Genomic DNA, 12943 nt, shown 5'->3' on the forward strand with positions numbered 1-12943 from the left:
AACCTCTGGTTGTGGGCCTCTGTATATACTCTCTGGGGGTCACTCTGGCAGAGCCCCCACTTCAGCAGCATGTCTCACACGAGGAGCAAGGCTCCAAGGCTGTATTCAGTATGCACTGCATGTAAGCTCCTACTGCATCAATAGGAGGACCAAGGGGATAGTAGTCAAAGGTCATACACAGGACGCGTTAATTAAAAATAACATCAACGCTACTTTTTTGCAAAAATATAACAAATATTTATTGAATATAATAAATAGCAAAAAAGTGACATGAACAAGTGAAAAAGTGTACATTAAACAGAGATCAGGCTCAAAAAGGGGTGTCACTGAAGTTCAGAACCAGGGGTCCACCATCCATCAGGGGGACAGTATCAAAAATAGTGAGGGCATGGTCTGGTAAACCTCCGGACAATAGATTAAAGATTACTCCAATATCACAAAAGATGCACACACATTTCAGCGAGCATTGAAGGTAACAATATCTATAAGGAGTCTAGTGACCGGAGGGTCAGACCATGAACCCAATATAAATAACATAGCAGGCAGGTAGCAATAACAATATATACCAGTTTATGTTAAATAATCCCTATCCTGCACTCACCCATGATAGTAAATGTGGAACCCGAGCAAAACGTGCCCCGACGCGCACGTTTCGTTGTCTTCTTCGGGGGGCCGTGGTGTCATGACCTTCTAGTCAATGCTTCATCCAGCGCAGACTGTCAGCGGAGTGTCTCGCTCACTCTCGCCACTCTAGCCCAATTCGGGTGGCTGGTCAATCTGCCCAAATCCACTCTGACTCCGACCCAGAGTCTCACGTACCTAGGGATGCAGTTCGAGACTCTTCCGGCACTTGTGAAGTTGCCCTTGATCAAACAGCAATCCCTCCAACTGGCGGTGCGCTCTCTGCTGAGGCCCCGCCGTTATTCCATCAGGCACCTGATGCAGGTGCTGGGTCAGATGGTGGCGTCAATGGAGGCTGTTCCCTTTGCCCAGTTCCATCTGCGTCCTCTGCAGCTGGACATTCTCCGCTGTTGGGACAAGCGGCCTTCCTCCTTGCACAGGTTAGTGGCTCTGTCGCCACAGACCAGGAGCTCTCTTCAGTGGTGGCTTCGGCCTCTCTGTCTCAGGGGCGCTCCTTCCTGACTCCGTCCTGGGTGATTCTCACCACGGATGCCAGTCTATCCAGCTGGGGAGCGGTATGTCTCCACCACCGAGCGCAGGGCACTTGGACTCCGTCCGAGTCAGCCCTCTCGATCAATGTGCTGGAAACCAGAGCTGTGCTTCTAGCTCTCCTAGCCTTTCACCACCTGTTGGCAGGTAAGCACATCCGAGTCCAGTCAGACAACGCGACAGCGGTTGCCTACATCAATCACCAAGGCGGGACACGCAGCCGCCTGGCAATGTTGGAGGTACAACGCATTCTTCAATGGACGGAGGACTCCAAGTCCACCATATCCGCAGTCCACATCCCAGGCGTGGAAAACTGGGAAGCAGATTATCTCAGCCGTCAAACCGTGGACAGTGGCGAGTGGTCCCTGCACCCGGCAGTGTTTCAGTCAATCTGCCGCAAGTGGGGCACTCCGGAAGTGGACCTAATGGCATCCCGTCACAACAACAAGGTTCCGGTTTACGTGGCTCGCTCCCACGATCCTCAGGCCTTCGCCGCGAACGCTCTGGTTCAAGACTGGTCCCAGTTTCGTCTGTCCTACGTGTTTCCCCCTCTAGCTCTCTTGTCCAGAGTTCTGCGCCAGATCAGAATGGAGGGCCGTCGAGTCATTCTCATTGCCCCGGACTGGCCCAGGCGAGCTTGGTACCCAGACCTGCTCCATCTGTCCGTAGAGGTGCACATCTTCCGGACCGTCCAGACCTTCTCTCACAAGGTCCGTTTTTCCGCCAGAATTCTGCGGCTCTCAGATTGACGGCGTGGCTCTTGAGTCCTGGATCTTGACGGCTTCTGGTATCCCACCTGAAGTCATCTCCACGATGACTCGGGCCCGGAAGTCTTCCTCTGCCAAGATCTATCACAGGACTTGGAAAATTTTCCTGTCCTGGTGTCGCTCTTCTGGCCATTCTCCTTGGCCTTTTTCCTTGCCGACCCTTCTGTCGTTTCTACAGTCCGGTCTGCAGCTGGGACTGTCCCTCAACTCTCTCAAGGGACAAGTCTCGGCTCTGTCAGTGCTGTTCCAGCGGCGTATCGCCCGGCTGGCTCAGGTCTGCACCTTCATGCAAGGTGCGTCTCACATCATTCCGCCTTACCGGCGGCCCTTGGATCCCTGGGACCTCAATTTGGTTCTCACGGCTTTGCAGGAATCCCCCCTTTGAACCTCTTAGGGAGGTTTCTTTGTTTCGTCATTCACAAAAAGTGGTCTTTCTAGTGGCCATAACTTCCCTCAGGAGAGTATCTGATTTAGCTGCGCTCTCTTCGGAGTCCCCTTTTTTGGTTTTTCATCAAGACAAGGTGGTTCTCCATCCGACTCCGGACTTTCTCCCTAAGGTGGTTTCTCCTTTCCACCTTAACCAGGACATTACCCTACCTTCCTTTTGTCCGGCTCCTGTTCATCGCTTTGAAAAAGCGTTGCATACTCTGGATCTGGTGCGGGTGCTCCGGATCTATGTGTCTCGCACCGCTGCCCTTAGGCGGTGCACCTCTCTTTTTGTGCTAACCACAGGTCGGCGCAAGGGCCTCTCTGCTTCTAAGCCGACCTTAGCCCGTTGGATTAGGTCCACCATTTCGGATGCCTACCTGGGTTCTCAGGTGCCTCCCCCGCCGGGGATCAAGGCACACTCGACCAGAGCTGTCGGTGCCTCTTGGGCTTTCAGGCACCAGGCTACGGCTCAGCAAGTCTGTCAGGCTGCCACTTGGACTAGCCTGCATACCTTTTCAAAGCACTACCAAGTGCATGCTCATGCTTCGGCAGATGCGAGCTTGGGCAGACGCATCCTTCAGGCGGCTGTCGCCCACTTGTGAAGTTAGGCTCTGCCTACTTCTCAGTTTTTCTGTTTATTCCCACCCATGGACTGCTTTGAGACGTCCCAATGTCTGAGTCTCCCATAGGAACGATAAAGAAAAAGAGAATTTTGTTTACCGTAAATTCTTTTTCTTATAGTTCCGTATTGGGAGACCCAGCACCCTCCCTGTTGCCTGTTGGCAGTTTCTTGTGCCGCGTGTTATCACCGGCTGTTGTTGTAGACAGAGGCTCCGGTTGTTCCGGTTCTTGCTCTCTCTCTACTTGTGGGTGGCTATTCTCCTTCAGCTTTTGCACTAAACTGGCTATATTTGGTTATCCAGAGGGTGTATATGCTCGGAGGGAGGAGCTACACTTTTTAGTGTAGTACTTTGTGTGTCCTCCAGAGGCAGAAGCTATACACCCATGGTCTGGGTCTCCCATTACGGAACTATAAGAAAAAGAATTTACGGTAAGTAAACAAAATTCTCTTTTTATCGGATCCCTCCTCCACTAGTTATAATCACATGTGTAGGTTTACTCAAGGCAACTCCTCACATAGTAATTGCAAGAGATCCGGCAAAATAGGAGTATACAATGGTAAATTCGTATGGATGAAGCATATAAAAAATAACATAAAATATGTTATTTTTTATATGCTTCATCCATACGAATTTACCATTGTATACTCCTATTTTGCCGGATCTCTTGCAATTACTATGTGATGAGTTGCCTTGAGTAAACCTACACATGTGATTATAACTAGTGGAGGAGGGATCCGATAAAACGGAGCTGGTCACACTTAAAGTCAGAACATGACTAAGACCTGAAGCGTCGAAACGCGTTGTTCTGCAAGCCTTCTGACATGCATATGGTACCTGCTGGATTTTTACTTCTTGTTATCTAATAAAAATTGATTTTATATTTCATCCTTGGCGCTGGAAACTTCTTCCTTTATCTTTTACTCTGGATGGTTGCCGAGCCATATTCCGTGCGCAGGATTCTAAATACTACCAGCAGGTCAGTCTTTGGTGAGCTGGACTTCCTTCCCTCCTTGAAACGTTTAACTAAATTATGGCCGAACCCGGTGAACCCGAATTTCCATGGGTCCACTCATCTCTAATCACAAGTAAATGGCACGTTTCTAACTCTCTTCTTTTCCTATTTTAACCTGAGGATAACCCATTATGGGTGCGCGCCCTCGTGCTTTTGCCGTAAAATTACAAATGTACAATTCATGTTTGAATCCCTTGTCAAATTATGCTGTGGATATTTTTAGTAGCTTGTAAATGAGAGGGTTTTTGAAACATTCATACTTAGAACTGTAAGATGCAGTTTATATTCTAACAATCTAGAATATATTCCCTCAGGAGTTGTACAGCCACTCCATATCGATACAGTATCCTATACTAAGATATTTCATCAATATGAGATCAGTGATGGTTTGTCACGATGATAACCTGCTGTAAACTCTGGTGCTGGGAGGATATGTGTAAAGCACCGCTCCATTTAGTGTGCAGCTGCTACACCAGGGCTCAAATTCAAAACGTCCTTTTAAAGGGAATCTGTCACCAGGTTTTTGTCACCTAATCTGAGAGCAGCATAACGTAAAGGCAGAGATCTTGATTCCAGCGATTTGTCACTTAGGACACACATCCGGCTTTTCTCCCGTTTGTCGGATCAGGCGCGCTCCCGTACAGTTTATACAGTACAGTGGCTGCGCTGCAACTTCCTGGTTACATGCTCCGGTCACATGACATGTGACCGGAGCTTGTCGCGCAGCCACTGTACTGTATACACTGTACGGGGGTGATATGGATCTGACAAACGGGAGAAAAGCCGGATGTGTGTCCTTAGCCTTAGGCCCCTTTCACATTGCGTTTTTCTCTACGTCCACAGGTCCCGTCGGGGCATCCGTCCGGACCGCCCTTCCCCCACTCTGCAAAGCATGCTCCGGACGCATGCGCCCGACAGGGCCATTCACTGTTATGGAGTGCACTGCGTTAGCGTGTGCTCTGTTTTGTGCCATTTTGTGCACATATACGTTTCTGCAGACGGACACCCGAACGTAGACCACCTACGTTCGGGTGTCCGTCTGCAGAAACATATATATGCAGATAATGGCATAAAACAGAGCACACGCTAACGCAGTGCGCTCCATAACAGTGAATGGCCCTGTCGGGCGCATGCATCCGGAGCACGCTTTGCAGAGTGGGGGAGGGGCGGTCCGGACGGATGCCCCGACGGGACCTGTGGACGTAGAGAAAAACGCAATGTGAAAGGGGCCTTACCGGGCTGCTTAGTATAGTTTTGATAAGATCACTGATATATAGATATAAAAAAATCAACAAAAAGAGGATTAAATATCCCACATAAATTCAGCAAATACAGCAGAAAAAGCAGTTGTGAACTGCCCAGGCCAAAAAACGCATGCACTGACAGGATGCAGCAAAACCACCAATAGTTGGAGGCATCACAGGTGCAAGAGGAGCAATTCACTCACACAACTCCAACACAGAGCGGGCGATTGCTGTTTGATAAAATTGCACACTATTCGACCAGGTGGGCTGCCCCGTACTTATGTGCACCATACAGGGACGGGAGCTCCATTATGCAAGGCCTAACATGAAGGGGCCTGGTTCAATCCTGTATAAAATGTTATGTGCAAAAAAAAATCACTCATTAATCAGCAGGAGATTATCATTACAGGACTACTTGGCGTGCTGCAGGTAGTCCAGCATATTCATGAGCTCTGTACAACCCTGCTCTACATTCAAATATCTGATAGATCTGCAGCAGAAAAAAGTGATTTTATCAAAATGACAGCACACAGCTCAACAAGTGACACATCGCTGGAATCAGGGTCTCTGTCTCTACATTATGCTGCTCTCTGATGGGTGAGCAAAAACCTTTGTGGCAGATTGTAATATAAAGGATGAAGTGAAGCATAGGACTCTTTTAGGCCGAGTACACATATCTGGCTTTTCGCCGGTTTCACGGATGCGGCGCACGCCAGTACAGTGTATACAGTACAATGGCAGCGCCGCAACTTCCGGGTCACATGCTCCGGTCACATGACCGCATGTGACCGGCGCTTGTTGCGCTGCCAGTGTACTGTATACACTGTACTGGCGTGCACTGCATCCGTCAAACCGGCGAAAAGCCAGATATGTACCCGTCCTTATAATGACTTTTAAGGACCATGCATTATAAAATTGGGGAAGTAAATGATGCACATATGATGACAACGCACATGTGAATGAGGCCAGACACCTCCTGTACATGATTGTATTTGGAATCCTTATCACACGGTTCATTCTGAAGTGTTAGTGCATTTGGTGTCCATTGTAGAACTGTATTGAACTCCTTATTATCTTAGCTAAATATGGCCCCAATCCATCAAATCTTTATGGCAAAAAAAAAAAAAAAAGTTGCGTTAAGGCTGAGAACGCACTTAGCGTTTTTACCTGCGTTTCTGCAGCGTTTTGAGCTGCAACGTTTTAATGCCAAAATGCATGTGTTTTGGTTTTCCATGATAGTCTATGGAAAATGATGATTTCCTGACCGCACTTTGCGTTTCTAAACGCTGCGTTTAATTTGCATATTTTGTGGCAAAAACCATGCGCTCAAAGAAGCAGCATGTCAATTGTTTTTGCCATTTCTGCAGCGTTTTGCTAACATTGAAGTCAATGAGAAATGGCAAAAACCAAGATTCCTTCAAATTCCTGCATTTTATCTGCTTTTTCAGTGCAGAAAACATGCATTTTGGACATCTAAATAATGATTTGCTATGTCCCTTTACACACACAAAATCCGACAATTAAATTTATGAAAAATACGCATTTATTGCTATATTTCCGATAAAATGTATTAGTGCTATAATTTTATGAATTACATCTATTTTCATTATTTCCCATTAATATATTTTTTTCATTCTTTTTGACTGTTTAAACTTTATTAGGCAGTGTCTTGATGTTCAAAACGCATCTGTCAAAGCGCTGGTGAAAATGCATGTAAACGCTGAAAACGCATCGAAAATGCGGCAAATACGCATGCGTTTTCAGCGCTAAAGTTCAGAAAAAGGCAACTTTGGTCAAATTAATTAAGCCCAAAACGTGTGTTTCTTTGTCGCTCCATTGGGAGACCCAGACAATTGGGTGTATAGCTTCTGCCTCCGGAGGCCACACAAAGTATTACACTTTAAAAAGTGTAACCCCTCCCCTCTGCCTATACACCCTCCCGTGGATCATGGGCTCCTCAGTTTTATGCTTTGTGTGGAAGGAGGCACACATCCACTCATGCATTCTCATACTTAGTTATGTCGGTTGGAAGAAAAGAGGGCCCCCACGGGGCCCCCGGCATGTTCCCTTCTCACCCCACTATGTCGGCGGTGTTGTTAAGGTTGAAGTACCCATTGCGGGTACAGAGGCTGGAGCCACATGCCGTCTCCTTCACCATCCCTTATGCGGCTCTGGGAGAAGTGGGATCCTAATCGGTCATCCATTTGCTGGGACCGTGCTCCATCCGCAGCCCCTGTGGGACCCTGCCGGACCGGAGCCTCTTCAACCTCAGGGACCGGGCCCTGCAACTCAAAGGTACTCTGTGTCCCCATAGGGGACTGTGCAGGGAGCGCACCTTCTTCCCGGAAACCGCGGCAGCTGCTGAATTGAGGAGGCCGGTGGACTTCCGCACCGACCGTGCCTGCTTGTCGGGCGCGGCCTCAAATTTAGTCCCCGGTTTCATTGCGGCCTAGTCGCAAAAATCCCGCCCCTGGGCCTGCCTGTCAGGGATAAGGGCGGGATTACCGACATGACGTCGGATGTGAGGGCTGGAGCATCCTGCATGTCTTCCTCCCCCCTCACTGATCACTGTGGGGACCCCAGATTCCCGCACTTTTTGCTGGCGCCGCCCACGGCCCCACTCCTCCCCTGAGAGCTCCAGCAGCCATTTTCTGGCATTCTGCCGGTGGAGGCTTCTCAGTGAACAGCTCTGCAGCTCCGGGGGATCCAAGGCAGGGAATCTGGAGGACACACTCCGCTCGTTAGCGGTCGGTAAGCCACACCGGTCACCCGGTGCTGGTCCCCCTAGGGTGCCGGAATAGATACATATATATATATATATACTAGATATATATATCTGTTCGGTCGGGCTGTATACCCCTTCCCATATACCCTCAGTGGTCACTCTCCTAGGAGACAACAGCATGTCGTCCACAAGGAGCAAAGCTGCTAAGGCACAGGTTTTTTTCGCAGCCTGTACCTCTTGTGGGGCTATGTTACCTGCGGGTTCCACCTACCCTCACTGTGAGCAATGCTCGACTCCTGCCTCGCTTGCTCAGCCGGAGCCTCGGACACTGGTGGGCCCCTCGGCTCATGTAGACCCCCCTGCTCCCCCTGACCAGGCTGCAGGGACAGAGTTCGCCTCTTTTGCGGAGAAACTCTCTGAGTCTCTTTCTCAATCCATTGCACTGTCTATGGACAAATGGTCTTCTAAGCTACTTGAGGCTTTGCAGTCCAGACCGGACCTTTCACAGGCCCCGGCCCCTGTTAGCTCGTCGCCTCCAGGCCCCTCTCGGTCTGCGCCGCAGCGCGCTCCCAGGTTGGCCCCTCGGTCTCAGGCGGAGGACTCCAGCCCGGACTGCAGTCCTAGACCGGCTAAGCGGGCTTGCTGGGACTCTTCCCCGACTTCCTCTCGCTGCTCGGGATCCCAGCTTGAGGACTCTCTGGAGGACGAGGCGGACGTCGCAGCTCAGGGCTCTGACCCTGACGTCGCCCTTAACCTTGATACACCTGAGGGGGACGCCTTAGTAAATGATCTTATCTCGTCCATCAACCAGGTGTTGGATCTCTCTCCCCTGCCTCCTCCTGTAGAGGAGTCGGCGTCTCAGCAGGAGAAACACCAGTTTCGGTTCCCCAAACGTACGCGCAATACGTTTTTTGATCACTCTAACTTCAGGGATGCTGTCCAGAAGCCCAGAGCGGTCCCGGACAAGCGCTTTGCTAAACGCCTCACTGACACGCGTTACCCCTTCCCATCTGAAGTCGTTAAGGGTTGGGCTCACTGTCCCAAGGTGGATCCTCCAGTCTCCAGATTGGCGGCTAGGTCCGTGGTGTCTGTTGCAGATGGCTCATCCCTGAAGGATGCCACTGACAGACAGATAGAGCTCCTAGTGAAGTCCATCTATGAGGCCACGGGCGCGTCTTTCGCCCCGGCCTTTGCAGCCGTGTGGGCACTCCAAGCAATCTCGGCTTGTCTCACTGAGATTAATGCTGTCACACGGAATTCTGCTCCGCAAGTTGCGTCTTTGACCTCTCAGGCGTCAGCCTTTTCGTCCTACGCCATGAACGCCGTCCTGGACTCCGCTAGCCGTACGGCGGTAGCATCTGCTAACTCCGTGGCAGTCTGCAGGGCCATGTGGCTGCGCGAATGGAAGGCAGACTCGGCTTCCAAGAGGTTCTTAACCGGTTTGCCTTTTTCTGGCGACCGTTTGTTTGGCGAACGATTGGATGAGATTATTAAGGAATCCAAAGGAAAGGATTCCTCCTGACCCCAGGCCAAACCTAAGAGACCTCAACAGAGAAAAATCCAATCGAGGTTTCGGTCCTTTCTTCCCTCCGCCAAGTCCCAATCCTCTTCGTCCAACAGGCCGGAGAAAGGCCAGAGGAACTCCTATGCGTGGCGATCCAAGTCACGCCCGCAAAAGGCCGCAGGAGGCACTGCCTCCAAGACGGCCTCCTCATGACTCTCGGCCTCCCCTAGCCGCATCCTCGGTCGGTGGCAGGCTCTCCCGCTTTGGCGACGCCTGGTGGCCACATGTTCAAGACCAATGGGTGAGAGACATTCTGTCTCATGGTTACAGGATAGAGTTCAGCTCTCGTCCTGCGGCTCGTTTCTTCGGAACCTCTCCGCCCCCGCTCAGGCCAACGCACTTTTTTAGGCAGTGAACGCTCTAAAGATGGAAGGAGTTGTGATCCCCGTTCCCCTTCAGGAACGTGGTCGCGGATTTTACTCCAACTTGTTCGTGGTGCCAAAAAAGGACGGGTCATTCCGTCCCGTTCTGGACCTCATGCTACTCAACAGACATGTGAGAACCAGACGGTTTCGGATGGAATCTCTCCGCTCGGTCATCGCCTCGATGTCACAAGGAGACTTCCTAGCATCGATCAACATCAAGGATGCTTATCTCCATGTACCGATCGCACCCGAACATCAACGTTTCCTGCGTTTCGCCATCGGGGACGAACATCTTCAGTTCGTGGCATTGCCTTTCGGCTTGGCGACAGCCCCACGGGTTTTCACCAAAGTCATGGCATCCGTTGTGGCGGTCCTGCATTCTCAGGGCCACTCGGTGATCCCCCTACTTGGACGATCTCCTAGTCAGGGCCCCGTCTTGGGTGGCGTGTCAACAAAGTCTATCCGTCGCTCTGGCGACTCTCCAGCAGTTCGGGTGGATCATCAACTTCCCGAAATCCAAGTTGACACCGACCCAATCACTGACGTACCTTGGGATGGAGTTTCATACCCAGCAAGCGTTAGTCAAGCTTCCGAGCGACAAACAGCTTTCTCTGCAGGCAGGGGTGTAAACACTTCTTCGGAGTCAGTCACACCCCTTAAGGCGCCTCATGCACTTCCTGGGGAAGATGGTGGCAGCTATAGAGGCAGTCCCGTTCGCGCAATTCCATCTTCGGCCACTCCAATGGGACATTCTCCGCAAATGGGACAAGACTGCGGCTTCCCTCGACAAGAACGTCTCTCTTTCCCTTGCAACCAAGACGTCACTTCAGTGGTGGCTCCTTCCCAATTCTGTCGCGGGGAAAATCCTTCCTACCCCCAACCTGGGCTGTGGTCACCACGGACGCGAGCCTGTCAGGTTGGGGAGCGGTTTTTCTCCACCACAGGGCTCAGGGAACCTGGACTCCGATAGTCATCCCTTCAGATCAATATTCTGGAGATAAGGGCAGTGTATCTAGCCCTATTGGCTTTTCATCGGTGGCTGGAGGGCAGGCAGATCCGTATCCAGTCGGACAACGCCACTGCCGTCGCTTACATCAACCACCAAGGCGGCACTCGCAGTCGTCTAGCCTTCCAGGAAGTCCGACGGATTCTGCAGTGGGTGGAAGCCACAGCCTCCACCATCTCCGCAGTTCACATCCCGGGCGTAGAAAACTGGGAAGCAGATTTTCTCAGTCGTCAGGGCATGGACGCGGGGGAATGGTCTCTGCACCCAGACGTGTTTCGAGAGATCTGTCGCCGCTGGGGAACGCCGGACATCGATCTCATGGCGTCACGGCACAACAGCAAGGTCCCGGCATTCATGGCACGGTCTCAGGATCACAGAGCTCTGGCGGCGGACGCGTTAGTCCAGGATTGGTCGCAGTTTCGACTGCCTTATGTGTTTCCTCCTCTGGCGATGCTGCCCAGAGTGCTACGCAAGATCAGGTCCGACTGCCGTCGCGCCATTCTCATCGCTCCAGACTGGCCGAGGCGGTCGTGGTATCCGGATCTGTGGCATCTCACGGTGGGTCAACCGTGGGCGCTTCCAGACCACCCAGACTTGCTGTCACAAGGCCCGTTTTTCCATCTGAATTCTGTGGCCCTCAACCTGACTGTGTGGCCATTGAGTCCTGGCTCCTAGCATCTTCAGGGTTATCTCAGGATGTCATTGCCACCATGAGACAGGCCAGGAAGCCTACGTCCGCCAAGATCTATTACAGGTCTTGGCAAATCTTCCTATCCTGGTGCGCTAATAACGGTTTTCCTCCATGGCCGTTTGCCTTACCCACTTTTCTTTCATTCCTTCAATCTGGAATGGACAAGGGTTTGTCACTCGGCTCTCTCAAGGGCCAAGTATCGGCGCTTTCCGTGTTTTTTCAAAAGCGTCTAGCCAGGCTTCCGCAGGTCCGCACGTTCCTGCAGGGAGTTTGCCACATAGTCCCACCTTACAAGCGTCCGCTGGAATCCTGGGATCTTAACAGGGTTCTAACGGCTCTTCAAAAACCACCTTTCGAGCCGCTGCGGGATGTCTCTCTATCACGTCTTTCGCAGAAGGTGGCCTTCCTAGTGGCAGTCACATCACTTCGGAGAGTGTCTGAGCTCGCAGCGCTGTCATGCAAAGCCCCCTTCCTGGTGTTTCACCAGGATAAGGTGGTTCTGCGTCCGGTCCCGGAATTTCTCCCTAAGGTGGTATCCCCTTTTCATCTCAATCAGGATATCTCCTTGCCTTCATTTTGCCCTAATCCAATTCACCAGTGTGAAAAGGATTTGCACTCTTTGGATCTTGTGAGAGCACTCCGGCTCTACGTGTCTCGCACGGCGCCCCTGCGTCGTTCAGATGCGCTCTTTGTCCTTGTCGCTGGCCACCGTAAGGGCTCTCAGGCTTCCAGGTCAACCTTGGCTCGGTGGAGCAAGGAACCGATTCTCGAAGCCTACCGTTCTTCTGGGCTTCCGCTTCCTTCAGGGCTGAAAGCCCATTCTACCAGAGCCGTGGGTGCGTCCTGGGCATTGCGGCACCGGGCTACGGCTCAGCAGGTGTGTCAGGCAGCTACGTGGTCTAGTCTGCACACTTTCACGAAACACTATCAAGTGCATACCTATGCTTCGGCAGAAGCCAGTCTAGGTAGGCGAGTCCTTCAGGCGGCGGTTGCCCACCTGTAAGAGGGGGCCGTTTTTCGGCTATTTTTATCGAGGTATTCTTTTACCCACCCAGGGACTGCTCTTGGACGTCCCAATTGTCTGGGTCTCCCAATGGAGCGACAAAGAAGAAGGGAATTTTGTTTACTTACCGTAAATTCCTTTTCTTCTAGCTCCTATTGGGAGACCCAGCACCCGCCCCTGTACCCTTCGGGCTGGTTGTTCTTTTGTGTACACATGTTGTTCATGTTGAATTGTTCTTTTCGTTCATGGTCTTCAGTTCTCCGAACATCCTTCGGATTGAATTTACCCTAGACCAATTTATAAGTTTTCTCCTTCCTGCTTTTGCACCAAAACTGAGGAGCCCG

The 12943-nt window shown here is 51.3% G+C and overlaps 1 protein-coding gene across 1 annotated transcript in view; it reads right to left on the reverse strand.

Moving 5' to 3' along the window:
• LOC142245878 (dynein axonemal heavy chain 11-like) overlaps positions 1-12943 on the reverse strand; it is a 519159-nt gene that overhangs the window by 8710 nt on the left and 497506 nt on the right. The gene's annotated exons all lie outside the window — the stretch shown is intronic.

This window comes from Anomaloglossus baeobatrachus, chromosome 7 (assembly GCF_048569485.1).
Source record: "Anomaloglossus baeobatrachus isolate aAnoBae1 chromosome 7, aAnoBae1.hap1, whole genome shotgun sequence".
Classification (NCBI taxonomy): Eukaryota; Metazoa; Chordata; class Amphibia; order Anura; family Aromobatidae; genus Anomaloglossus; species Anomaloglossus baeobatrachus.